The sequence below is a fragment of the Panthera leo genome, chromosome F3 (assembly GCF_018350215.1).
Source record: "Panthera leo isolate Ple1 chromosome F3, P.leo_Ple1_pat1.1, whole genome shotgun sequence".
Taxonomy (NCBI): domain Eukaryota; kingdom Metazoa; phylum Chordata; class Mammalia; order Carnivora; family Felidae; genus Panthera; species Panthera leo.
Window position 1 is genome coordinate 19881440 of NC_056696.1, and position 27680 is coordinate 19909119.

At 40.9% G+C, this 27680-nt stretch overlaps 1 protein-coding gene across 1 annotated transcript in view; it reads right to left on the minus strand.

The window, feature by feature from the left end:
* The window catches only part of LOC122211995, a 500798-nt gene that overhangs the window by 424650 nt on the left and 48468 nt on the right, over positions 1-27680 (minus strand). The window contains exons 3-4 of the mRNA XM_042925590.1: positions 20942-21024; positions 5284-5470 (exon numbers count right to left, since the gene is read on the minus strand). The gene's annotated coding sequence lies outside the window, so the exon portion shown is untranslated. The remainder of the gene's footprint in view (positions 1-5283; positions 5471-20941; positions 21025-27680) is intronic.

Below are 27680 nucleotides of genomic sequence, written 5' to 3' on the forward strand. Positions count from 1 at the left end.
TGCACGCCTGGAGTATATCTCTAAGCCCCATGTTTCCCTATCTGTAAAACAGAGATCATAACTATCTTCTGAAGCATTGGAGATTTAATGAGATGCCAGATCCCCTCCCCCTCAAAAAAAATTAGCTATCATGATTACTACCCATTAACACATGAAAGTATATTTGCCGAATCTAGTCCCTGGTGCAAAATAGAAGACTTATGAAATCCAAATACATTCTCATTTACTAAGGCAAAGCACTTAGATAAACCGATAATTAGCCTTGGAAAAGGAAAGCTAAAAAGAAATATCACTAGTAAATCTGCTCATTTTTCTTTTCCCCTCACACACATTAAATGTGGCTTGATCTTGAACTATGTCAATACACATCAGCTAGTTCAACAGTTTTAAGTGATCTACTTATTTTGCCGGTGCCTTCAGTTAAAGGACTGATTAGTAGTCAATTAATAGCTGGCCAATTTAGTCAAAAGCATTGAACCACAGTTTTTCCCTAATGGTACAGTGACATGATAGGTCCTGCTGGAGACCTGTGGAGAGGAGAAATTTTTCGCAAAGACGACCATCTACTTCCTTGATTCTAAGACAGCTTAGACGACCCCCATGTCTGGCCCCATCCCAGATCCCCTTCCTCTGCCAACATCTCTGTCTCTCTCCAAATCAAATTTGACAGGGAGGGCCCTTCTCTTTCTTCTTGACTCTAAACTGAAGCCTTTATAGACCTTCTCTGTGTTTCTATGGAGAAAACCAAACCGTACCTAAATAATAAAAAGTGGAAAAGTTTCCCCAGGCAGACTGTCTCTTCCGCACCTTGATTAGCCGAGCAAAATGTAGACATAAAATGCAATTGCTTTTTTTTCCCAGATGCTAAAAACGTCAGCCTTGATTTACCCCGACACTCTGACTGACTCACGGCAGACATAAATCCTTCACGCCCAATGCAATCATTTTTTGACCTGCTCAGCGGTGGAGAGAGGGAGGGCTCTGCATTTATCTTCCTGGTACCAGCACCTCAATCCCAATAACTTTTCCTTCATCTACCCTGTGAGAAGCAAGGGTTGGAGGAGTAAAGGCAGGAAGGCCCATGTTTATTATATTTTTTCTGAAACCTCACGCAACAAGGGTATTTTTTAAAATTTATTAAGAAGGGAAGAGGAAAAAGTTTAAATATTTTTATAGATTTCTTCTCACCTGACCCACCACCTCACCTCACTGCTGCTTCATACCTGATTAGGAAAATGCAGGAATACCCCCCAGCCAGAAAGCAGCTATCTTTCTGCTGCAGGAAAAACCTGATGCCCTTCTGTCAGATACTTTCCTAGGGTGGCACAGGTGACGTTCCAGGGACTCACAGGAGAGTTGTGAAAACTGCCACTGTCTGTAGTCTGCCCAAACACAACCAGGTGGCCTGTCAGTTCGGAAGCACAACCTCCAGAAACTTGGCATGTGAAACACAATGCACTATGCAAATGGGCACTGACTGGTTAATGGGGTCTGACCTCACATCTACCCCTCATGGAAGCCCTGGACCAGTCATTTCTTTCTTCACAATTAGGTCCCTGAATCCCTAAGACGGTCCCATACATGCCTCAGCTCTTCCTCCACAAGTACCTTGTTGCATTTTGAAAGCCTCTGAGTTCTCCTGAAACAAGGAGAGATGCATACTGATGACACTGTTCTCTCTGCTTTTTATGGCTGTGAGCCAGAATGATGCCCACTGCTCCCAGAAAAGGTGGTCTCTTGCCTTCTAGATTCACGAATAGTACCACCTCTGTGAGCCACCTGTCTCCTTTTTTTTAAAATAGTATCTCTTAGCCAAAGCATAAGAGACTCTTAAAAACTGAGAACAAACTGAGGGTTGATGGGGGTGGGAGGGAGGGGAGGGTGGGTGATGGGTATTGAGGAGGGCACCTTTTGGGATGAGCACTGGGTGTTGTATGGAAACCAATTTCACAATAAACTTCATATATTGAAAAAAATAATAAAATAAAATAGCATCTCTTTTTTAATGTTTATTTTTGAGAGAGCGAGCAAGTGCACAAGTGGGGGAGGGTCAGAGAGAGAGAGAGAGAGAGAGAGAGAGGGAGGGGGGGAGACACAGAATCCATAGCAGGCTCTAGGCTCCAAGCTGTCAGCACAGAGCTGGACACAGAGCTCGAACGCATGAGGCGTGAGGTCATGACCTGAGCCGAAGTCCAACGCTTAACTGACGGAGCCAGCCTGGTGCCCCAGAGCCACCTGTCTCCTGTGTAGCAGGGTGGCATTCTCTCTCCAGCCCCCTCACCCACTCTGCTCCCTAGGGCCATGATGGCCACGAGGCCCTTCTCAACACTCCCATTTCTCCTTTTACTCCTGTTCTTTGCCAGTGAGGTTTTCTTTGTCCTCTTCCCTTTGAGTTTCTAGCCAGTAAGTTTCTTAATGGCAGGGACTGTATCCCTGTGCCTGGTGTATAGTAGGTGCCTGATAATAAATTAACGAAATGAGATTGTCTTCCCATAGCCCCAGTCTTCCAACACTTGGCCAAACAACCCTCTCATAAAAAAGACCCTCCTAAATCTTGCCAGAACCAAAGGCTGGAGGATTCTCCTCCTACCCACACACTCCGGCAAATCCTGATTTGCCTCCTTTTGTCTCTTTCTCTCCTAGCCTACAGAGGTCATTGTGAAATTAATTCCAGGGTCACTGGAGGAATTGCAGGAGAGCAAAGGCACATCTCTCTCATATCTCCATGACCTCCTCAGCAGGCCACCTCTCCATCTCTACTTGCCTACAGCTTACTTCTGAAGGGCCATACCTATTTACAGCCTCTTATTTCTCGGGAAGGTGGGGTGCTCTCACAGTTGAGAGGGCAAAATGCTCTGGAGTTCCACATGCAGAACTGCCTCCAAGCCCACAGTCAAGAGGGCCTCCAACCTGGCCTTCCAGGGAAGGTGGGGTTTTAAGAAAAGTGTACATCTTCACATCATCTGGAATAAGGATGTTCCAAGTGTTTAGGTACCACTTGTAGGCATTTTTATGAGTTCTTATTTGTCCCCAGACAAAGGTGGTACTAGAAACAAGTTTTTCCTGACATTGTGAAAGGTGAAGTTGAAGGTCAACAACTTTTTTAACGTTTTTATTTATTTTTGAGACAGTGCGACAGTGGGAGGGGCAGAGAGGGAGGGAGACAGGATCTGAAGCAGGCTCTGCACTGACAGCAGCAAGCCCCATGCATGGCTCAAACTCAAAAACCAGGAGGCCGTGACCTGAGCCTAAGTTGGACACTCAACTGACGGAGCCACCCAGGTGCCCCTGAAGGTCAGCAACTTTAATCATCCCTCTCTGGTTAAAGCTGGTTTTACTAAGCCCTCACCCCAAAACTTTCTCCCAGCTCCAACCGGTCCAACAGAGGAGCAAAGTCACCAGAAGCCCTTTCACTCATGCCCCAGATGAACCGTGAAGACCCAGGCCCCATGTAGAAATGAAAGGAGCTATTTAGGCTCCAGCTCAAAGTATGTTGCCATCCAAGCTCCATTCTGCAAATCCAAGAGGAAAGGGGAAAAAATTAACACCAACACTAAGATGTTATGGAAACTGTGTGACAGGCTCTGCTAGCCAGCCCCTGGCCTTGGAATCCATACATTATTTAATGGGAAGGAAGACATATTCTAAATGAGCCGGAACAATTGCTTAAAGGGGGGAGAGGGTGGAAAGGGAAAGATTGTGTATTTTTTTTTAATTCCTCAGACCGCGCCCGTTAGTTTTGTTTCTTATTTAGGATACAGCATTAATCATGCTAATATTTTACAGCCGGGCTTCACTCTTTAGTCATTACTTTAATCAAACCCATCAGCGAACGAAGGAACACGTTACCAGGTGGGAATAACTGCTACCGCTCGCTGTTAATTACTTTGCATTTTACAGCAATCAGCAGCAGGGGCTGAGATCATAATAAATTCATGACTTATGGGCCCATAAAATCATTACTGTAGGAAAATATGTTTTATCGGGGATTCGATGGGCCGCTGCTCAGAGAGAGATTTCTTGAAGGAAATGACACCCATGAAATTAAACTGATCCTTGCAGTCAGCAGAAATGCAAATGCACAGAGAGAGCAAAATTTTACTGTGGGAGAAAAAGGCAGGCGGGAGGCAGAATTCGGGGAAGGTTGAGGGGAGAGGGGCGTGGCTATGAGAGGGGTGGGGCCAAGAGGTGCTACGTGGAAGAGGATGCGCCACTAAGAGGCTCCCAGGCAGGGAAAGCAATTAGAGCGGGGAAGGAAAGCAACTTAGTGACCCTGAGCTGATCCAGAGGTCTGAGAGAGCAGTCCTTTTACTATGCCATTGGTTCAACCCTCTCCCATACTTCTTTATTTCAGCCACCTTTTCCCCCATTGCCTGGGGTACTCAGACAGGTGGTCTCAGAGGCCAGGAGGGCGGTGGTGTTAAAGGCAAAAGGACAAGTCAACAAATCATCCCTGAGAGAGTCAGAGAAGGGAGGAAAATTCACTCCTGTGTGTTCTCCTCCTCAGGCAACTCAGGTAGGTTGTTTGATGGATAGGATCACTCCTTAACTGAGGCAACCCTGCTATCCGCAGCTAACTCCCACTGCTACCCCATACATCTCCAGCCTAGCCTGTAGGTCTTCGTGTGCTTGAAAGCTGTTTTTGTCCTGTAGGAAATGCTCTCCAAGGAGGATAATTAAACCCGTGGTGTTTGTTTTATTTGGGGGTTTCTCTATCTTCAAGTTTCTCCCAAGATGCATTCATGCCATTTGTTTGAAAGTAACTGTTCCCCTTTTCCTTTGCTTCTTCCAATTATGCTAGACAAGCACAGACCCTTATTTAGTGTTATTTAAGCATGAAATTATAACAGATCCTTTTAAATGCTAAGGCACTAAAAATAAGTCTTTTTATCAAAGCACACCAGGTCCAGATCTAGTAGCTCATTAATTTCTGTAACTTAGACAAGATGAAATTCAAACAATATCCAAAAGCTTCCAGTGGAAGGTTTATTCATTCTTCCTGGAATGATCACCATCCTTGTTCATCACTCTCATCATCATTCGCATTCCTCAAGGGCTAGGGAGGGGTTGTCCTCTCAACTAGGGTAAACAGCACAGCTAAGAGGGAACAACATCACCAAAAAGATAAGGAACCACACATGAGTTTGAATCCCATTCTTATCACTTACTAGTTGTGGGGTCTTAGAGAATTTATTTAACTTCCTAGACCTCAATCTGATTCTGTAAAATAAGGGAAATTATACCTACAAGTAAAGAATTACTTTGAAAATAAAATGAACTTACTGTGCACATGTAGCACAAAATAAAACATTAGGCAGGTCTTCTGACAAAACTGATCCATTTGTTGGAAACTCTCCAGCACCCCAGCCCAAGGTCAGTCCAGGTAAAACCACCAGATCCCAGAGGAAGTCAGGATGCTCAGGAGCTGGCTGGGACCAGTTGGCCCACAGGAACCCTGCACAGCAGCAGCCTGTTACATGGAATGATGAATGAATGGTGTGGGTCATTTGGCCACATTCCCACCTGTCACTGTGACTTTCAGGAATATGTACTGCACACTTTGGTTCTTGGGAGATTCTGAATCTCATAAGAGAGAGATCTGCTTCAGGAGCAAGAGGCAGGAACAGAAGGCACCAGCCTCCCTGGGACAGATGGAAATGCCCTGAGAAGTTGGGCCTGGGCCCTGGGCTGTGTTGTCCACTTTTCCCCATTATAATCTCCTTGTTTTGCATTTACCTTTTTGGTAATATTACCGATGGTAATAAAGGGGAAAAAAAGGAGGCCTCTTGCTATCATTTGCTCCAGTATCCTCTCTCCCCAATCCAAGGGATGGTCCCAGGCAGGCCCCAACCCCATCCCCTGCCTCCTTAGAGGCCATGCTGGCAGCAAAGTTCAGCAGGGAGCCTATTCTCCCTAAGCTATTAACTGCCTTCACTGCCAATAAAAGCAAAGCTGGACCTGCCTCCCCCGCCTAGTTCCTTTCCCCAGCCTCCAGCCCAGTCCACCACCTCAGCACTAGGGAAAGAAAAAGAGATAAGGAACTATGGACAAAATTAATTATTTTTAAATAAGAAAACCAAGAAATGCAATAACCCACCAGCGTTTCATCTCTCAGGAGATCAGATTTTCAATATGATTTTGAATCACAAGAGAAATGAGTTAGATGGATGCTGACCTTTCAGCCATAGATGTGTCCTTGATAAGTTGTCTAAGTGAGCCCCTTACAGTGGGTTAAAATAAAATGAGGGAGGATTCACAAACAAGTGTATGGGGTTTTCCCCTCAGTTAAGTTTTTTGAAGCCATGTTGGAGCAGCTCTGGTACTGTGAAGAAAAGTACCAGAGTGAGCACAGACAGGTTCAAATCCTCCCTCAGTCACATACTAGTTACCTGACTTTGGATGAGTTAAACTCTCTCATCCTCAGGTTCACCATCTGAATTATTGGGATTATGCATCTACCTTTCAGGATTGTTGGAAAGGAGTAAATGATGAATGTTTATAAAACATCTATAACAGGATAAATATTCACAAATGCTCATGGTTATTTCCTAATTAAAACCTTATTACTAAATTAGCATCTTGTTTCTGAAAAGGCTCCAAGGAGCTATTATAATGAGTAAGAGTGAGGACTCTAACCTGTGTTAGAAACCTCAAAACAGTTTGTACTATAAAAGCCAATATGGGGAACCAGAATGCCTTTATCAATTAGGATCCTTTAGCTACAAGCAGAAGAAACTTACTCTAGACAGTTCCCATGGATGTATTTATCAAAATAAGTAACAGATAGCTTAGTAACTTAACTTGATATCTCAACTACCATTAGATACCATTATGAGGAATTCTAAAAGAGATTTTACCTAATCACTGTTGAGTGAGCAAAGGAAGAACCAAGAACCAAGGGAAAGAGGAACTAAAGCCCCATGTCTCTGTGTCTTCCATGTCTTCACATTTATGCTTTAAATCTAGACTACTACAAAAATGTCCCATCATACTAAAATAACAGCACAGAGGTACAGCTCTTCAGACGTCATGCATATGTGCCATTTTCTATTTTCCATGTACTATAACACTTAGGAGTTCAATAAATACATTGATACTGATTGTTTCAACAGAAAAACTTTCAGTTATTGACATGAGTTTGAGGATGAAAGATTCCTTCTTTGAAAGGGGAATAGTGTTATCAGATACCTATTTTGTGCTAGGTATTTTCACATAGTATCATAATTGATCCTAACAACAACCTAGCAGATAGGGGGGCTAAGATACTAAAGGACTTAAGAACATGCCAAAGTATTTGTGTTACTAATGGGGAGAGAGAGAGAGAGTGAAGAAAGAGAAAGGGAGGGAGGGAGGGGAGGAGAAAGACTTCAAAAATCAATAGGGATAAATAAATACGTTTGGGTCTTAAGAATAACCATCAAAAATCAAAATTAGAAGTATATCAATAAAACCAACAAAAAGCAGGAAGAAAAAGGAAACAAAAGGACAGTAAATGGAAAAATTAAATGATAGAATTAAGTTCTAACATAATAGTAATTAGAATACAAATTAAACTCATTAATTAAAATACTGAAACTGTCTTAATGTTTTTTTAATCCAACAATATATTGACTGCAAGATACATACTTAAAAATACACAGATATATTAGAAATAAAAGGATGGAAAAGATGTATTAGTAAAATATGGAACCAAAAGAACACTTAGTAGTGATATTATCTGGACATGATAGAATTTAAAGCTAAATAACTTTTCAAGGGGCAAAGAATGTCACCAGTTCATAAAAGGGGGAAGGAAACAGAGAAGATGTAGCCAACATAAATATTTATGCATCGAATACAACTTCAAATATATAAAGAAACAACTGTCTATACCACAGGAAGAAAGAGATTAATCAACAACTGTAGGGGTGCCTGGGTGGCTCAGTCGGTTAAGCATCCAACTTCGGCTCAGGTCACGATCTCACAGCTTGTGAGTTTGAGCCACGCATAGGGCACTGTGCTGACAGCTCAGAGCCTGGAGCCTGCTTCAGATTCTGCCCCGCCCCCCTCCCCCCTCAAAAATAAACAAACATTAAAAAAATAAAAAAACAATTGTAGTTGTGGTAGATATATTGGAAGCCAATATACCAAACAGAAGAAAACACAGCACAGTTATCAAAAACCTAAATAACAAATTACTATATTCTAGCAAATATATACAGAATATATATGGGAACTCCATCCCAATAAATGGAAATACAGTTCTCATTACATCCCAGTTACAAAAGTAGGCCACATATAGATCATCAAAGCAATCTCAATAAATACTAAAGGACGATATCAAACAACGTTCTTCAACAATAATGAAATAGAAATAGAAATTTCTATAAAGGGATAACTTAAGTAACATTTGGAAATGAAATCACATTTTATTAAAAAGTTCTTGGGTTAAACAGGAAAAGATAAGGAAATTAAGAAATATTCAAGACACATGATAATTAAAACACCACCTGTCAAAATCTGTGGGACATTAGTAAGTCCGTGTTTAGAGAAAAATTTGTAGTTTTAAATAAATCATAAAACAAGAAAAGCTAGAAATAAATTAGCAAAACACACAACTAAATAAGCTGGAGAAAGAGCCTGAGAGCAAACCCAAAGAAATAAAGAGTAGGAAAATAATAACAGTAGGGCAAAAATCAGTGAAATAAAGAACACACACAACAACAACAACAAAATTGATAAATTTAAAAGATGTTTTGCTTGTTTCCTAATAAAAATGAAATATAAAAATCTAAAACCAGATGAACACAGTGTAAGAAGAGACAATTCTAGAACTATTTCCCCTATCAATTTAGATACTAAGGTACTAACTAAAATAGTACCTAACAGAATCAACAATGGTATATGTACGTGTGTGTATCAAACTCCAGTGATGTTATCCAGGAATGCATCAAAAATCAAACAACCTAATTTACCATATTCAGAATGAAGAAAAATAACAAAACTATATCTAAATTATTAAAAGTTAATCAATAAATTATATAATAATATCAACTGATGCAGGGAGAGCAGTTAGTAAGATTTGACATCTATGATGATGCATTCCGTCATCACTACTATTTTAACCTAACGTAGAAGGTCAGTTCCAAAAAAAGTGGAAGAAAATAAGAGGTATAAGGATTGGAACCAAGCATTTAAATTGTCTGCTATGTGGATGTGACTGATAATCTACCTAGAAGTACCAATACAATTAACAAGGGCCAGATATAATATCAACATAAAAAAAATCAAAATAATTTCTCTGTACTTGTAAAACCCAACTTAGAAAATTTCATTTTAAAAAAAGGAAAATACCAATCACAATATCAACAATGACTACCAAAGTATCTAGAAGTTAACTTCATCAAAAGTATAAAAAGACCTCTACAAAGAAAATGTAAAACTCAAATAAATAAAGGACGCTGGAGAGGACAATATGCACATAACAAATAAATGAAGAGATTCCATGTTCTTGGACAGGATGATTTAGTAGTTTAAAGATGTTGGTTATCTCTGAGTTAATATATAAATTAAAACAACTGAATTAAAAGCTTAAGTCAAATCTCTGTGAAACACAATAAACATACTCTAACATGTATATGGAAAATAACCTCTACCAATCTATAAGTCATCATTAAAATAAATTACTTAAGGGGGGGAACTTTCCCTGCAAAATATTTTTATAAAAGCTTTTTCTAAATGCCCTATGTACATCATGATAACTATGATTAATATCACTGTCCTGCATATTTGAAAGTCTCTAAGAGAGTAAAGCTTAAAGTTAAAAAAAAATCCCTGTGGTATTACACAAAACAGGTAAATAAACCTAGGGAACAGAAAACACAGAGATCTATGATGTGATAGAAATATACAGTAAATTAGTACTATAAATCAATGAAGAAAATTATTTAGTCATTGGCAGAAATTGACTCATTAGAGTAAAATAAAACTATATCCCTGAATAATACAACCTAGAAGAAATAGAGTTGAAAATCATTGTCATGTAAGTGTGCAGAACTTTCTAAATAAAATTTCTAGGGGTAAGTCCTAAAACAATAACTCAATTTTATGGCAACAAAATATATCATTTCTGTGCACTGAATGACACCATGGACAAAGTTAGTTAGAAGATAGATATTTTCAGTGTTTAAAGCTGTACAAAATTAATATCTAGAATCTAGAATGGCTATAAATTAACATCAATGAGAGCATCTCCATTAGGAAAATGGGCAACTAATATAAACACACAATTCATACAGAGGAAATCTAAAACATGAGAAGCATATCAAGAGATGCTCAAACTCATCAGTAGTCAGAAAAATGCAAATTAAAACAACACGGAGATTTCACTCTATACCAATCAGACTAGCAAAAATTAGAAAACTGGATAATGCCAAGCATTGGAGCAAGGAATGCAGGTATGTTGGAATTCCTTTGCATTGCTGGTGGAAATACAGACCGAGGCCATTTTCAGCAGAAACAGTCTTGCACTGTCCATACAAACTAAAGGTACATACCTCATGACCCAGGAAGTCTGTTCCTAGATTATATAATTGAAAGAAATTTTTTCACCTAAGTCCAAGATGTGTTCAAGATGTTTGATGTGTTATTTGTAGTCTGTGCAAATGGCAGCTCCTGGAACGGTGGTGACCTAGTAGGATATACACAATGACCTAAACATGGTCATCTGTCACCGGGAAAGTTGCATCAAATGTGGAGGATATGCACTATGTAGTATTGTGCAGCATTAGATGCAATAGATATTTATATACATAACATGAAGAAATCATAAAGCATAGTTCTTAGTGGAAAAGCCAGAAATATGAGATGCATAATACAAGACACATACTTCTTTCAAAAACTAAAACTACATGCACACAAAACAAAAATAAACATTTTATAAGAACACATATGTATTCAAGTCTGCCACTGTAGCAAGAAAGCAGCCACAGAAAGTATGTAAAGAACAGTATGGCTGTGATCCAATAAAACTATTTACCAAAACAGGATGTGGCTCACAGGCTATATTTGCTGCATTAATGGATTCTTTCTTATAAAGACTTTGTTTACAAATCCAAAAATCTGGTCACGTGGCCTGAAAAATTCCAGTGTACTTTAGTGAGTAATAGAATATAACAGAAAACCAAAACTGTCTCAAACAACCCTTGGGTTTAGTGTCTCAGACTGCAGTCAAGAGGAGATAGAGTTGAAAAGATCTCTAGCTTGAGTTATTCTTACTTAAACTCTACTAGTTTTTTAAATTGCTATTTTCATGGGAGCTACCAAATCCAAAAAAGAGGCAAAAGCCAGTCAGCGTTCTATTATTAGAATTTTTATATAAGCATAAAATGACAGACACCAGGATTCCATATTACAGTCCTACAGTCCTATAAATATTGTTTTCTTCTGGGAAGCATGTCTGACCAAAACATATGAAGCAATGTGACAGGCCAGTAAAAGAGAATGGAGGTTTAAGTTTCAGCTGAGACAATGTTCATTTCCTTAAAAAAAAAAAAAAATCATTTGCACAGCTCTTTGAGTCACCAAGTGAACCTCTTGCAGTCTGAAGTTCATCTAGAAAATCCTTTTGCAAAATATTTGCTGAAACACTGTAATGTAGGAATTGTAAGAGATTAAGGTTTGTTCGGTTTCTCTTCCCCCACACCTATCTTCCCTAAGCCGACTTCTGCAGCCTAGAAGCTTAAATCCATGTGTCTGAGACCCAGATTCCAAAATCAACATACCATCCTCCCACCCCCACCAAAAACTAAAATGTTACTGAAATGTCTGTCTTCTAACTAAAATTTGCTTAGGTGAGTACACTGTAGGTCTGTATGTCTGGCAATCCTGTTGGGATTGCCAATAGATCCTTTTTTGTCCTTTACTTGTTCTAACATCAATAAGATCCTTGCCCTGTAGGGTTTCAAACACAGTGTGGTCCCTGCCTTCAAATGACCACTGAGCTCAGCCACTGAGGCTCACAGACGGGACAGCTGTATGACAATGACCCCCAAGTGCAATGGTTCAAGGAGGGGAGAAATGAGCGTGGGCTGGAGTGGTCTGGGGAGATTCATGGAGGAGGGCAGAACGTTCTGGGACACAGACATCAAATATGAGGAAATGCCTGGCAAGTAAAAATGGCATGGTGGTTTTATTTTAACTACAACAAATTAGAAGATGCATAGCACCCTTGTTTAGGACACGGAATTTTAAAAGGCTTAAGGATTTTTTACCAACTATTTGCTAACTTTTGTTTTTATCCAGTTTTCTCAATAGAAATCCCTATCGTAAGTACAGATGTTGCAATCACATTATTTACCAGTCAGAGATTTTTAAAGTAAAAAGGATTCCAGATTTCTTAAACAGCCATTTCATCAAATTTTATAGCCTCACCTCAGCCATTGGATTCACACTGACCCTTATTCTATGTGAAACATACCTGGGTCTTAAAATGTATAAACCAAATCTTCTCTGCTTCATCCCTTTAACTTTGGCCACGTTTTTCACAAAACTTTTTTTTTCAAATAAGTATAATGTACAGTGGAAACTGTATTCAAATATGCCCAGTGTTGAGTTAAATTATGGAACACCCAAGTTTCTCCATCCCTATAACTTGTCTTGAACACTGTCCTGCTACACAGTTGTCATTCATATGCATGTGAATGTGTGTGGCACGAATGTCTGTGTTAACAATAAGCAGAGTAAGATTCTGCCTCTTTAACCACTGCCTCAGCCACCTACATGACACCCCCACATCCCAACTGTCTATGGAAGCAGATGACCAATGAGGGGAAGTGTGCAAGCAGAGAGAGAGAAGCACTGGGAAGCATGGCATGGAGACCAACATGGTGGTCACTTGTACTGTTGCTAGAGTGTTTCTGGTTCTTCTCCCTTTTGGGTATACAGAACAGTTGCCGGTCCTGACCCTTTGGTCAAGATAGGACCATGGGACTAGTTGTAGACCATGTGTCATTTCTAGGTCAGAGTGGAAAATGTCCAGCATGGGGCCTCCCAGAACTCATCTTCCTCCCTCTGGCACAGTGTCTGGCACTATTCAGATGGTATCTTTTTAAATTTTTTTTCACTTTGAGAGAGAGAGAGAGAGAGAGAGAGAGAGAGAGAGAGAGAATGGGAGAGAGGGGCAGAGGGAGACAGAGAATCCCAAGCAGGCTCCATATTCAGTGTGGAGCCCGACGCCGGGCTCAGTCCCATGACCCAGGGATCACAACCTGAGCCAAAAGCAAGAATCGGATGGTTAACCAACTGAGCCACCCAGGCACCCCTCAGATAGTATCTTCTATACAGCAATGATAAAAAGAGCCTCCCTACCAACTAGTGATAGACAAGTAACTGAAACAAGATTTCTGTACTTGTTGTGTTTAGCTCCCAAGGCTTAGGGGAGTTTGTCACCACAACAGAATTTAGCACATCCTGACCATCCCGTTAAAGGAGGGAGTAAACAGTTTTCCCTTCACTTCCATCTTATGTTCCTATCATCCTCCAAAAAGTGGGGGCTCAAAGAAGTATTTTAAGAGACTGAGGATAGCAGCAAAAAAATGAGAATGGCCTCTTTTCCCTGTTGAATATCTGCTTATGTAACAGATTTGATGCCTATCTGACCCAGAGAAAAATGAATGAAAGGGAGACAGCAAGACAGAGAGAGGAGCAGAAGTTCGGGTAACTAAACATTCACTGTGATACCAGGAATATTAGAGGTTCCTGTGGGTTGAAAGGAAAGACCTTCCAAGTTACCTGGGCTAACTGCAGCTAAATGCAGATCATCGAGACCACTGAATAAGCAAATGTTCACCTGGGACATGTGATGCCAGCCTTCCGTGTACACAGGCTGTCCCAGTTTCTAGAATGGATTCTTTGGGGTCTCTCCCTTATCACCAAAATAACTTCATTTGGCTGAGCAGGATGGTAAGCAACAGTCAGATAGGAGATATGTGTCCATTTATTAATCTTGATCCTCTTCCCGACATGCTGGAAGATCAAAGGAATGCTGAAGAAGGCCCTCCCTCTCCCTCGCAGATCCCTCCACCATGGTCAGTCCAGGAAATGGGACTAGCAAATTCAGTAAGACTGTACTAGACTTTAATAACAAAGTGGCCAAAAAGCTACAGGAAAACATCTTTGATACCATTCTAAGAAAGGAAAGTTGGACAAAAATGGTTAAAAGCAGCGACAAGAGAAAGGAAAATTGCTTCATGCTTGTACTTCAGTGAGTTTGGAATGTTCACTAAAATAATTACATATTTAGCTAAAAATAATGATTAATTTTTTCAAAAGCACTCAAGAACTCATACATCCAAATGAGTACTGTCATTCAAAGTAATCTCCAAGGCTACAACTCTTCACCTGGTAATGTTGCCATTGCTCAAAACACTTTTGAAATTGCCTTCAGAGTCAGTTTATGAACCAAAGAATAAAATGTCTCTTTATAGCCAGAGCTCAGCCTTCCTTGGATTACTTCTTTACTTGCCCTCTCTCCCTCTCTTCTGACTTTATGCAGCCTAACTCCACACTTCCCCCTCCCATTCTATCAAATAAGGTAAGCGAATTTCATTCTTGCTCTAGAAGAGTCCTAGGTTGAACAGGGATATAAAGGTTTGGGGAGATGAAGCAAGGAAGCAAAGGGAGTTTTATGAGGAGGAGCCCATTTGGATTTTGTCCACTGGAAAGCAGTAAATTGCTAACAAGGGCATTGCTGACTGACCGTCACAAATGATATCCCCAAAAGTTTAATTCCTCTGATTTTAAAAAAGCATTCGGGGCCATAAAACAAGTCTCAATAAATTTAAAAGGATTCAAATCATACAAAGTATGTTCCATGACCACAATGGAATTAAATTACAAATCAATAACAGAAAGATCTATGAAAAATATCCCACAAACATTTGGATACTAAATAACACAGTTCTAAACAACCCATGGGCCAAATAAGAAAAGAGAAATCAGAAAGAATTTTGAACAGAATGAAAATGAAAACACAACATACCAGAATTTGTGGGATGCTGCTAATATAGTACTCAAGGGGATATTTATAACACTAAACATACACCTATATTAGTAAAAAAGAAAAGTCACAAATCCATGACCTCAGTTTCAAATTTAATAAACTAAAAAGAAATGAGAAAATTAAGCCAAAGTAAGCAAAAGAAAGGAAATGATAAAGGTCAAACAGCCATCAATGAAATAGGAAACAGGAAAACAATAGGAAAAAAAAAGCAATGAAACCAAAAGCTAGTTCAATGAAAAAAAAAAGTCAGTAACATCATAAACCTCTAGCAACACTAATCAGGAAAAAAAAGAGAGAGGAAGCACTAACTGATATATTGGTTATGAGACGTGACATCATTACAGATTATATAGATACTAAAAGGATAATAAGAATATGTAATTATATGCCTATAAATTCAACAAGTTAGATAAAATGGACAAATATCTTGAAAGACACAATGAATCTCACTCAAAAGTAAATGAGTAGAGTATAATTCAATAAAATAAGGCAATACATATGTAGCCTGAATAGATCTATTTCTATTAAAGAAATTGAATTTGTACTTGAAAACCCTCCCCCAAAGAAAATTCCAGGCTCAGATAGCTCCACTGGTAAATTCTAACAAATACTAAAGAAATAAATAACATCAATTCTAAAACAAATTTCCTCGAAAAAATTACAGAGGAGGAAATACTTCTCAATTCAGGCTATAAGGCTAATGTTATCCCAATACCCCAAACAAAACATCGCTAGGAAAGAAAACAACAGACCAATATCCCTATGAACATAGGCGCTACATTTCTAAACAAACTTGTAACAAATCAACAAATATATAGAAAGGATAAGACATTATGACCAAGGAGAATTTATTCATGGAATGCAATGTTGACATAATATTCAAAAATCAACCAATGCAACTCACCTTATGAACAAGCTAAACACACAAACAAAAAACAGGTGATCATCATCACTATGATGGAAACAAAAGGGAAGGAAGAATCAAGGATGAATCCTAGGATTTGGGCCTTAAAAAAAACATATATCACAGAAAACTCCACTGGGACAAAAGAAATACCAGTCATTTAGGTTTGATATTCAAGAGATCATTTGAAGATTTTCCTAATAGTTTCAGTAGAAGGATGGGGATAATAGGGCTGATGAGTAAAGGGAGGAGGGGGTAAGTATCACCAAGTAAGAGGTCACTGTTATTTTTGAGCAATCCCCAACCTCAACCACAACCTTTGACAGGAGAAGAGAAATATTTTTCCCCACTTCCTATCTGAATATAAAGTGCAACAGATAAAATATTCTGAGTTTTGAGCCAGTATAAATTCAGTCTTGGTCCTACATAAACCCCAACTATACTTAAAAAGAGCTTACTGAAAAATATGCTAAAGAAAGTCTTAGCCACAAATTGTCTTTCAGAACCTAGAGATTAGGGAAAAGGAAAATATGGTGGTAAAGCACTAGAACCTAACTGACAAATTTAGAAACAAATAAATTAACAATAGATGGCACCCACCCAAGGGTCTGACGGAACTCAAGGATGGAACTGTGAAGCTGTTGGCCTCACAGTTGCAAATGGTCACATGCCACCAGTGTGGCAGATTGCCAGAGTGACTTCTCTCCATGACAAGGGCTGCAGGGAGTGCAGGACAGGTCTTACTCTCTGAGGGGAAGGAGGGTGGCCCAGTGGAATGAGCAACAGCTAGAGATTGGGAGAACCCCTCTGTTATCTGTTCTGCCCTTCCTGAGACTGTACTAACCTGGTGTCTCATTTTCAACCGCAAAATGGGAATAAAACCTACCCTGCCTACTTTATAAAATTGTTGGGAAGTTGAGAGGAAGTAACAGAGATTATTGTGCTTCATGTTTAAACAGAAAGCCTACATCAGTCTGTAGGATTCATGTATTAAGAAGGATAATAATAATAACAATTATTCTGTTCTACTAAATGACTGGAGAAAAGAGGGTGAATCTCCAGTGACTGCTCTTCTGTCACAACACTGTTGGCCATTTACTTTTGTATCTCCTCTCCCTTGATTTTCATTACTTTGAATTTATCACCTTCCACCCAGGCTACCATTTTCAGTTGCCTTTTTGACATCTGTGTGTCCTGTCTGGGCCTCAATCCCCATCAGTTTCAAAACTCATCAGGTTCGTTCCCAGTGCTGTGTGTTCACTGTGATCCTTGTTTCTGCTAATGGTATGGCAATCTTACCCATTACCCAAGCCTTGAGACCTGCTTTTCTCCTCCACTAAACTCCCAAGTGTGCACACAGACACACACATGCTGAAACTTTTGCTAACTCTTGTCAGTTCTCTATCACGATGCCTCTGGAATCCATACCTCCGTTTTATTCCTCACAGGGCTAATTAATGGTGCTCCTGTTATCTCAGGCACTCTCTAAGAACTTATGGAGGGTCTTCCATGTGCCAGGTATCATGAAAGATGCTAGGATGTGACGGGGAATAAGACATGAGTCTCGCTCAAAAGTTTCTAAGGGTCAAGTGCTATTGATGGAGGCTTTCTATAAAAAGGAGACCGTCATGTGGCAAGTGTAAGGACCGAGGTAACAAGAGGGTACTGATAATAACAGAGATGGGGTATCTGTGAGAGATGAGGTATCTACTCTAGCCCAAGGTGGTAAGCAGAAGTCTTAGAAGTTAGAGCTTAGAAGTTAGAAGTCTAACTTAGAAGTTAGAAGTTAGTAGTCTAACTTAGAAGTCTGAGCTAACTCTTCAAAGTGGAGGCTGTAGGGCCACAGGCATGCAGAGGAGACAGGAAGATATGTAGGAAGGAAAGAATTCCAGTCAGAAGCTGCAAAAAATATCCAGGATAAGCATCTCAGGATAGCTGAAATACGATTTGTGAAGGAAGAGGCAAGACAGAAGTCTCAAGTGGGAGGCAGGAGCCGGATGTTTACAGGGCTGATAAAAACTATGGTATAGCACTTTCACTTTCGGATGAAGGGAGAGGTACTGTGCGTGGACGTGACATGAACTTTTTTTTTTTTTTTTTAGCAAAATCACCCTGTCAGAGCCAAGCCCTACATCTCAAGTCCTGGAATCTTGCCCCAAATGCTCAGAGCGTGTCACCCACCCAGTGCATGTGAGCCCACTGAATGCCCCTCCACACTGTTGCCACCCAAACACCGGGCCTCCCTCTCAGGCTGCAGATCAGTCCTGAAGGCCAAGCTGCACCTCACCCCAGGCAGGCTGTCAGGACCTCTTGCCTTGGCTAACATGAAGCCGTATGACTCTACCTTCCTCAGTTGGCCCCTACAATGGTTCATCTTCTTTTCCCTTATTTCCAAGTAGCTGGGTGTTCCTTCTCCCCTGATCCAACTTCTGGCACTCACATTTCTCCCAAATCCTTGCCCTATGTTCTCTGGAATCTCCATTCCTTAAATTCCCTTACACCCCCAACTTCACCATATGTCCCTTTACCACCTTAATCTTGACGTGCCTGCTCTGAGAATCCTACTTCTCCTGTAGCCAACTCAGGTGGCTTCTCATTCACCCAACACCCCATGCCACTCAGGATCACCAGCCAGGCCCAAAACCCCGAAACCAGCAACTCCCAGACCATCATTCCACCCTCCTACATAATCCAACCCGGCTCCCTTCCCTGTGGCAGCTAGGCCGTTGTCCTCAGCTTGGTCATCTACTACCCTCATGGACATTGTGCTTCATTCACTGAAATCTGCAGTGCCTCCCCCAAGTCAGCCACCATCCTGACTGGCCCCAAACTCAACTCCTGAGTAGTTCTCTGACTTTCTAACCCCGGCCCCAAGAACTTCTCTATCCAGTTTCTAATCTCCACCAGAAACTCTTTTATCCCCGAAGAGTGTACTCTATAATCCTACAACGTGCCATCGTCCAGCTCCTCACTCAGAGACTCTCATTATACCAGCTCCTCCCCCTCACAGAGGTCTCCAGTCCACTGACCTCACTAGTCTCAACTCCTCCCCACTCCCTGTGTGTCTTATACTCCATACTCCATTACTTGAATCACTCCTTGGCTGACATGCTATACTGAGTCTTTGTAGAACCAATTCAGTTAGCACGTACATTACCAGAAACCCATGCCCTGTGCTAAATGGGGTATCCGTGTACAATCAAAAGACTCCTAACCAGCATCTTCCTATTCTAATATTCCATCCACTCTAAGACATTTAGTACCTCCTTTCCTAAATCATCTGCCTAAGGCTGAGCTCTGATTACTCTACTACTCTGCTCACAAATTGTCAAGTGACACCCAGTGGCTAGCAAAGTAACTTTACCCATCTGAGACTCCTATTCCAGAACCTCCCCAACCCACCCCACTTCTCTGGTCTTATCCTCCTCTGCTCCTGCCCATTTTTAGTACCCTCTGGTCACCCTGATCTCACTTCCCACCCATGTCTCCAGCACCTCATACTCTTCTCTTCTTCCAAAGGCAAGGGTGTGTGTGTGTGTGTATGTGTGTGTCCCTGTCCTGAATTATTGTTGTAAAGCCTACTCAGTGCCATGCCTCCCCAGGGTCTTCCCAGCTTTTCCTGGAAGAACCCAGAGATACCACAAAGTGCCTGCAACACACAGCGTGGCCAGTGCCTTTTCTGCGGTCCTGCTCAAGTCCTGCCCACGGTGTTGGCCACATGTACCAGGTGCTGACACCTTCCCTAGTGACAGAGCCATTTCCCATGTGTAATCTCATCCCAAGACTCCCTTTGCCTGTACCACTCTGAACTGCTTCCTCAGCTTCCCTTCTTCCAATATACCCCAGGAAACCATGATCCAAATTTGTAATTCTAAAAGACAGACTTTGGGTTTTCCCAATATTTCAAAGACGGTTTGTGTGAAATACACATTTCAGTTGTTTTTTTTTTTTTTTTTTTTTTAAGTAGGTTCCATGCCCAATGTGGAGCTTGACATAGGACTTGAACTCAAGACCTTGAGATCAAGACCTGAGCTGAGATCAAGAGTGAGATGCTTGGGGCACCTGGGTGGCTTAGTTGGTTAAGCGTCCGACTTCGGCTCAGGTCATGATCTCATGGTCCGTGAGTTCAAGCCCTGTGTCGGGCTCTGTGCTGGCAGCTCAGAGCCTGGAGCCTGCTTCAGATTCTGTGTCTCCCTCTCTCTCTCTCTCCCTACTCCTCCCCCACTCACTCTGTCTCTCAAATGTTAACAAAAATTTAAAAAAAAAAAGATTTGATGCTTAACCAACTGAGTCACCCAGGCGCTCCTCAGTTTCTGCTTGCAATCTCTCTTCGTAAGAATCAGTTTTAAGACTGTGGAGACTGGCTGGCAGAGAAAATATCTACACAAAGTGTTTTTTCTCTGAGCCCTTCCTCCTCCCCTGCTCCCCATCTCTTTACCATATCTCCCCTGGAGCTGATCACAGACCCAGTCAACAAAGGGCTTTCTTTTCATGGTGAGTGAAGTTTTCTGTGAAGTTTGGTAGAAAACTCTAGTCAGTAATCCAAAGGCCAGGCTTCACCACTGGTGACCTGGAGAGGGCCACTTGGCTTGTCTGAATGGCATGCTTCAGCTGCCTCATCTAGAGCAGAGCTGTTGTGAGTACCACCCAAGATGATACAGCTAAAATAATGCGGTAAATCAAATGTTACAGACATGCAACGCTCTCAAAGGCAGAGATCTTGGTGTCTAAATTAATTAACTTTCTACACCTCAGTTTCTCCATCTGTAAAATGAGCTAATAAGGATCATCTGATAAAGCTACTTTGAGAATTAAATGTTGTATAGAGGATGACTAATAGTGTATTTGTAACTAGAAGGCAGTCATAAATTCTTGATATGGTATGATGGTAGTGGTATTATTCCAAGAAACAAGATAAAGAAGATATCTTTATTATACACCTGAAATTAATATAACACTATATGTTAATGGTACTGGAATTAAAATTAAAAACTTACTAAAAAATGAGGCTGTCCCCATCTTGAAACCTGAAGGAATTAGCCTGCTTATACAAAAGGCCAGCTGGATCTTCGCTGACTTGCTGATCTCACCCAAAAGAAACAAAATACCAATTAGCACTAGAAATCATCCAAAGGGAGACTTCCTGTTACTTAGAAAACATGTGAAGATTTTCTAGTAAAGGGGTTTTAAAATTCATCTATATTATAATATTATCCAATATCCATAAAACATCATTATATGTAACGGCATATATAATTTGAATGTTTCTGAATCTCTTTAAGGCATTACAAAAATTCTATTGCTATAAAAAATATATTTGCAATGTTGGTATATTATACAGACATACTTTTATAACATCAGTATAATTGTTCCGGGCCAAGTTTAACTCCTTTTTTGTCTGGTATATTTTTGTACAAGATTTAATTTGGGGATAAACAGTCCAATATAAGCAGAGTAGAAAAGGCACCACGTGGTAATTTCATCTTTTCAGCACATTGTGTCTGGCCATACATTTTTAATATGATAAAATTGGCTTGTTCTGTAATATTTTGATCAGAGATTTATGCATACTGTTGCCACATTCTTTAAACAGATGTGCAGTAAATTTGATGAAAAAAACAAATCTCTTCCTCCTGAAACTAGGGCACTTGCTCATTTAAATAATAGAGAACAACAGTCACTGTGGATGTTTCAGAAACACAGGATGTTCTACAAAGTAAAAGGCCTCAAAATGTGCGGTCACAGTTTTATTCCCAATGCCCTGCAGGTCTTCAAAACCTCCAGCTGACGTACCACTCTATTTCCTGCAGTGGTCACTCCTACCCGTACTGTCTCAGGGTCAGCAGCAACACAAAACACCAGGAAGCAAGACGACTGGCCCTCTTAGCAACTGCAGCCCCATAGAGGGGGGTTAAACTGATCATGTTAAGGGCCTGATCGAGGCTGCACAGAAAAATGGGAAGGGCCCCGGCTTTGGAATTAGACATCTAGGGTTCTGATCCCAGTTCTAGAACTGTCTATGGAACTCTGTTCTCCTTCAGTTTCCTCACCTGTCAAATGGAGATAACAGACCCTATTTTGCATGAAGGCTCTGAGGGTTTGATGCAATCAGCCATAATGCCTATGGCACACAATAGATTCTCTGTGAATTATAGTCCGTTTAAGTTACATTTTATCATTCTAATCATTATTTTGCTAGTAGGTATCCTTGATCTTAGATGAGCCTTAAGAGAGAGGGTAAAAGGATCTTTATAAATCCCCAGCAGCTAGTACAAACAACAGCCACTACCACCACACTATGCCCATTCCTTAACAGCAACAGATCTTAATATGCAGAATAACAATTACACTAAAAGCCTCCCCAAACTTACCTTCGTCATGAACTTTTCTTTCAAGTTACGGTTATAAGTGGCCTTTGCACACCATTCTGAACCATCTTCCTAATTCCAGAAACCATACACTCCAAAACACCTGAACTAATTTGCATATTCTGTGTGATGTTTTTATTCAATGCTCTATCTATATTAATCCACAACTAATCCCAAACCTCATTTAAATGAGTTGTTTCCAACTCCTCCCCAACTGAGGCTTCTACTAAATTATTTTTGCCAGTATCCAAAGGGACTGATTTGAGTTCTTTCTCCTCCGTGAAGATGCTAATGAACACCGATAGTCAAATGCCAAAACACCAAAGGGAAACCAGGGGGTTTGGACGATCTGCTAAAGATAAATAATTAAATATAAACTATATTTTAATTTCACACATTACTTGGCCTTAGCCAACTTTATATTTGGAGTCCCTCTGTCAATCAAACCCTCCTTTATCTAACATCTCCCTCCAGCGACCGCTCCATTTCTCTGCTTTTCTAACCAGAACTCCAGAGTTGTCTGTCTTCATCATTTTCACTTGTCCCCTCCCTTTATCTCTCAAACCCACTTCAATCAGCTTGCCCTATAAATGCTTCACTGAAAATGCTTTTGTCCTAGTCCGTATTGACAAATTCGGTGGTTAGATTATTGTTTTTCTTTTCATTTAGAATTTCTTAGGCAATATTTACACATACGAAAAGTATAAATAATTCAATGATTATCTGTGTACCTACCACCCAACTTAAGAAAGCAAAATATTACCAATATTTCTGAATGTCTCCTGTGTATCCCTCCTGAATCACTTTCTCTTCCTCCACTCTTAAAATAACTAGTATCCTAAATTTCTTACATTTCATTTATGTCTTTGTACTTTTACTATGTAGGTTCCTCTAAGCAATGTGTTTTGCATACTTTAAACTTTATACACGGTATTCAACTGCTCACATTCCCCAACTTTTATCCTCACTACTGTGTTTGTGGGATTCATCCACATGACTCTAGCTCATTCATTTTTCAGCAGAATAAAATTCCACTGTGCAAACACAGCACAGTGTGTTTACTCATTCTCCTGTTGATAGACATTTGGGAATGTTTCCAATATTTTGCTAAAAATAAACAACAGTGCTTCTATGGGCACGCTTGTATTGACCCCAATACTCAATTCTCATTGCTCTCCTTATTTGACCTCCCAGAGACGTCTGATGCGGCAATCACTCCCTCCCTTGAAATGGACTTTTAACATAACTTAACTTTTAACTCAACGCCACACTCTTGTTTTCTCCCAACATCACTGCTGATTCTCAATATCCTTTGCTGGCTCTTCCTCTTTCCAACCTCTAAAGGCTGAGGTGCCCCAGACTGAGGCTCTGTCACTCCTCCTCCTTTCTTCCTTTTCACCCTCTATATCTCATCCACTTCTATGGTTTTAAGTCCCATTTCTGGATGATGATTCCAAAATGTATACCATTAGCTCTGTCCTGCCCCTCGACCTTTAGGCTTCTTTTTCCAAGTTCCTATTTGATATCTCCCTGGGATATCTAAATTTAACATATCCAGTATTGATGGATTCCCACAGTTGTCTCCCAAGAGCTTTTTTCCATCTGTGTTCTCTCCATTTCACTGAATCAAATCATTCGATCAGTTGTTCCGAGAGAGCGGGGAGAAAAGCTCTCCACTTTTCATATTGTGCACCACTTCAAACACTTCAAGTCCATCCAAATACGCTACAGGATCTACCTCCAAAATATATTTCAAAAGGAAGCAGTTCTATCGCTGCCACCTCTACCAGCCACCAAACTATCTCACCCAGAGTTATGCAAAAGCTTCCTGGTCTGCCTACTTTCACTCTGGTCTCCCTGCAAGCCACAAAGCAGCCAGAGACCTTTAAGAAAAGTATTTACATAGAACTATCACATTTATATGGAACATACTTATATTGGGACTCCCCAGTGACTGCCCAGAATCCAATGAATGGGAAGCTACAGATGATCCAGCCCCCTAATTTCTTAGCTTCCTAATCTCTAACCACTTCCCTTTGCTCATTAGGCTCCAGCACAATGGCCTCTTTGCTGTTCTTTAAACATACTTAACACTCAATACCTCAGGCCCTTTGCATTTGCTATTCCTTCTGCCTGGTTGCTCTTCCTCCCCCTAGATTGGCATAACTCGGTTTCTCATGTCATCCACATCTCTGCGCAAATGTCTCCTTCATTCACCATCTTATGGAATGTTTCTCCTCCAATACTCCCTATTCCCTTATTCACATCACTCTCGTCAACATGGTCTACATTCCTTTGGAATTCCAGGTGCCCTGACTTTGCACTTCACATGTTTGGGAACTGAGGTCAAAGCAGAATTTTTCAATATTTCTGTTTGACGGTTACATTATTATGATTCTTCTCCTGGGTAAAAAGAAATGCCTGACAAGCCTGAAGGAATGTGCTAAGGGATACATTTTTACTCTGTTTTCAGGTCGCTTAAACTACTGTTGCCTGACCCAAGATTCCCTAGAATATTGGCATAGACAAAAACCGCCAAGTCTGTCAGCTGAAACTTGCCTCAGACTTTCATGGAATCATCATGGAGATCTGGCAACACAGAGCTCTCTTGTGGGAGCTGCAGGGATGAATTTATTTAAGTACTAAATACCCATAGGGCACAATGCACCACCATCACCCTATTCTAGAACACAAAAGTGTGAGGCCTGGCCTGTACCCACCTATGTGTCTCAGAGGCCCACCCTGAGGCAAATGATGTACTGTGGTATCTGAGAAGTGACATGCTGGGTGCAAGCAACAAGACATGTGCTACAGAAGCTCAGAGGGAGGTGGCCAGCAAATAACGACAGCCAGCATTTGCTGAACAATTAGTGTGCAAGGCTCAGACTGAAACCATTTACCTATATTATTTTGGTTCAGCTTAAAAATAATCCTTGGAAATAGACATTACTATTATCACCATTGTGCAGACAGAAAAACTGAGGTCCAACATCACACCATTGGAAGGACCTGGGTCTGTTCCATTGCAACATCTGAGTTCCTCACCCCTATGCCTGCACTGAGAGGTGAGTGCAATGTCACTCCGGGTTCTGCCCTCGAAGCCCTCAGGGTCTACCTCAGTCACAGCAGAGCTTAGAAGATGAGAGAACTAGAATGCATTCTATTCACATTCATTTAGTGTCAGCATTGTGCCACAAACTGGAGGAATAACGACAGACAGGTCAAGCCACCATCCCCATGGACATCAAAGCTGAGTCAGGACACAGACACCACTCAAGGTTGTGTCGTGGGGTTAGATAGATCACCCAGGTTGGAACCCAGGCTCTTCCACTTACAGAGTGGCTTAGACAAGTTGGCTCACCTCTCTATGCTTCAGTCTCCTACACTAGAAGATGTTGCCTTGTTCTTGCATTCATTTAGCAAATCATTTTTTGAGTACATATTATTTGTTCTAGCTGTTGGGATAAAGAACTGAGAAAGACCAACAAAGTCCAGCCTTCATGGATCCTTCAGTCTAGAAAAAGATCAGAATCTACCCTACCCCATAGGTTTTTATAAACATAAAAGGATATAGTAAGCATTTAATATATGTTAGCTATTAATACATTTTCAACACATTCATATATTCAACAAATGTTTACTGACTGCCTCTAATGTGCCAGGCACTGGTTTCAGTACTGAGGATATAAAAGTGACCAAAACAAATGAAGTCCCTTCCCTCCAAAGAGTTTGCACTCTGGGTGGAAGAGACAGAAAATGAACATGATAAACACATGATACTGTGTTGGGTAAGAACCATGAAGAAATATAAAACAAAGTAATCAACCAAAGGATGACAGGGGCCAGGGGAATAACATGGGAGAAGAAACAGGGCAGTGAAGGCCTCTCAGAGGAGATGTCATTTGAACAAAGGCATCTGGGAGGAAAAAAAGACAGACATGCTGTTATCTGAAAGGAGAGCATCCCTCTAAGCCCTCTATGAGAGCAGAAAGAAGGGCCCAGATGCAGGAATGTGCCATCCATGTTTAAAGAACATCAAGGAGGCTGGAATGTTTGGAACACAGGAACAGGAGGAGAGAGACAGAGGCTGTTCACTCATGTAGGACCAGGTGGAAACATGATGAGAACCCAGTGACATGGCCTGGTATCAATTTGGAGGGTGCTTCAGGATGAAATTAACATCTAAATTAGTGAATCCTGAGGAAGCACATTGCCCTCCATAACGTGGGTGGGCCTCATCCAATCAGTTGAAAGCCTGACTGGAACAGAGTCCAGCGTCCACAAGCAAGAATGAATTCTCCAGCAGACTGCCCTCAGACTTCTATTGTTCTTCCTGGGTCTCTAGACTACAGGCTTTCCGACTAGAACCTGTCAGCCTCTACCATCTTGCGGGCCATACCTTAAAATGAATTTCCTTCTACACAGAGACACATTCTATTGGTTCTGTTTCTCTGGAGAATCCTATTACATGTGGGAAGCACTGAGAGTTGTGAGTAGAAAAAATTACACAACTTAATTCATCCTTTTTGTCTAGCTTCCATGTAGAAGACACATTGTAGTGAGGCAGATACAGAGGCAAGGAGACCAGGTCAAACGGAGCTTAGTAATCACGATGAGAAATGACAGTGGTCTGCACTGGAGTGGTAGAGGTGGATGTGGTGGGAAGTAATCGAACTTGGGATAGATTTTGAAGGTAGTGCTGACAGGATTTGCTGATGGAATAATTATTATAATCACCATAGAAATAAATTATGACAGAATGTAGTAAGAGCCATAATTAAGGGACACGTAAGGTCATGTGGGATCAAAGATTAAGGAGAAATCAGTTCCTCCAGGAAGGTGAGGGTTCCCAGTTAGAAGAGCACAGAGATATACTGATGTGACCTCTCGGTTGAGCTTTGAAGAGCAAGTCCCACGTACAAGGTGGGGCAAAAGGACATTCCAGGCTGACAGAGAGACATACCCAGAAGTAGGTAAGAAAACACAGGGCACATCCAGGGAAGGTCCAAGTAACCTCGTGAGACCTGAGCAGCGGTCCTAAGGGGGAAATGCCTGGAAAGGAGTTTGAAAGGAGATCAGGAAAGTAGACGTGGGTGTCAGCAGGTGCTTTATCCTATTCTATTCAGATGATGGTACATGAAAATATGCATTTGAATGGGTTGGTAATGGACTTCTGGGGCCTGCCAGGCCAAAGGAAGAGACTGAGACGCATCTCCAACCCCAGCTAAAGTGGCCAGCGACCCTGAGCAGCTCACACGACCTAGGTCCCGGAAGCAAGACCAGTGCTTTCAGAATCACATCCATGGGAGCAGATGTATATTCATTATCTAATGCCAAAGAAAAAGTTATTTCATTCTAAGATGAGAAA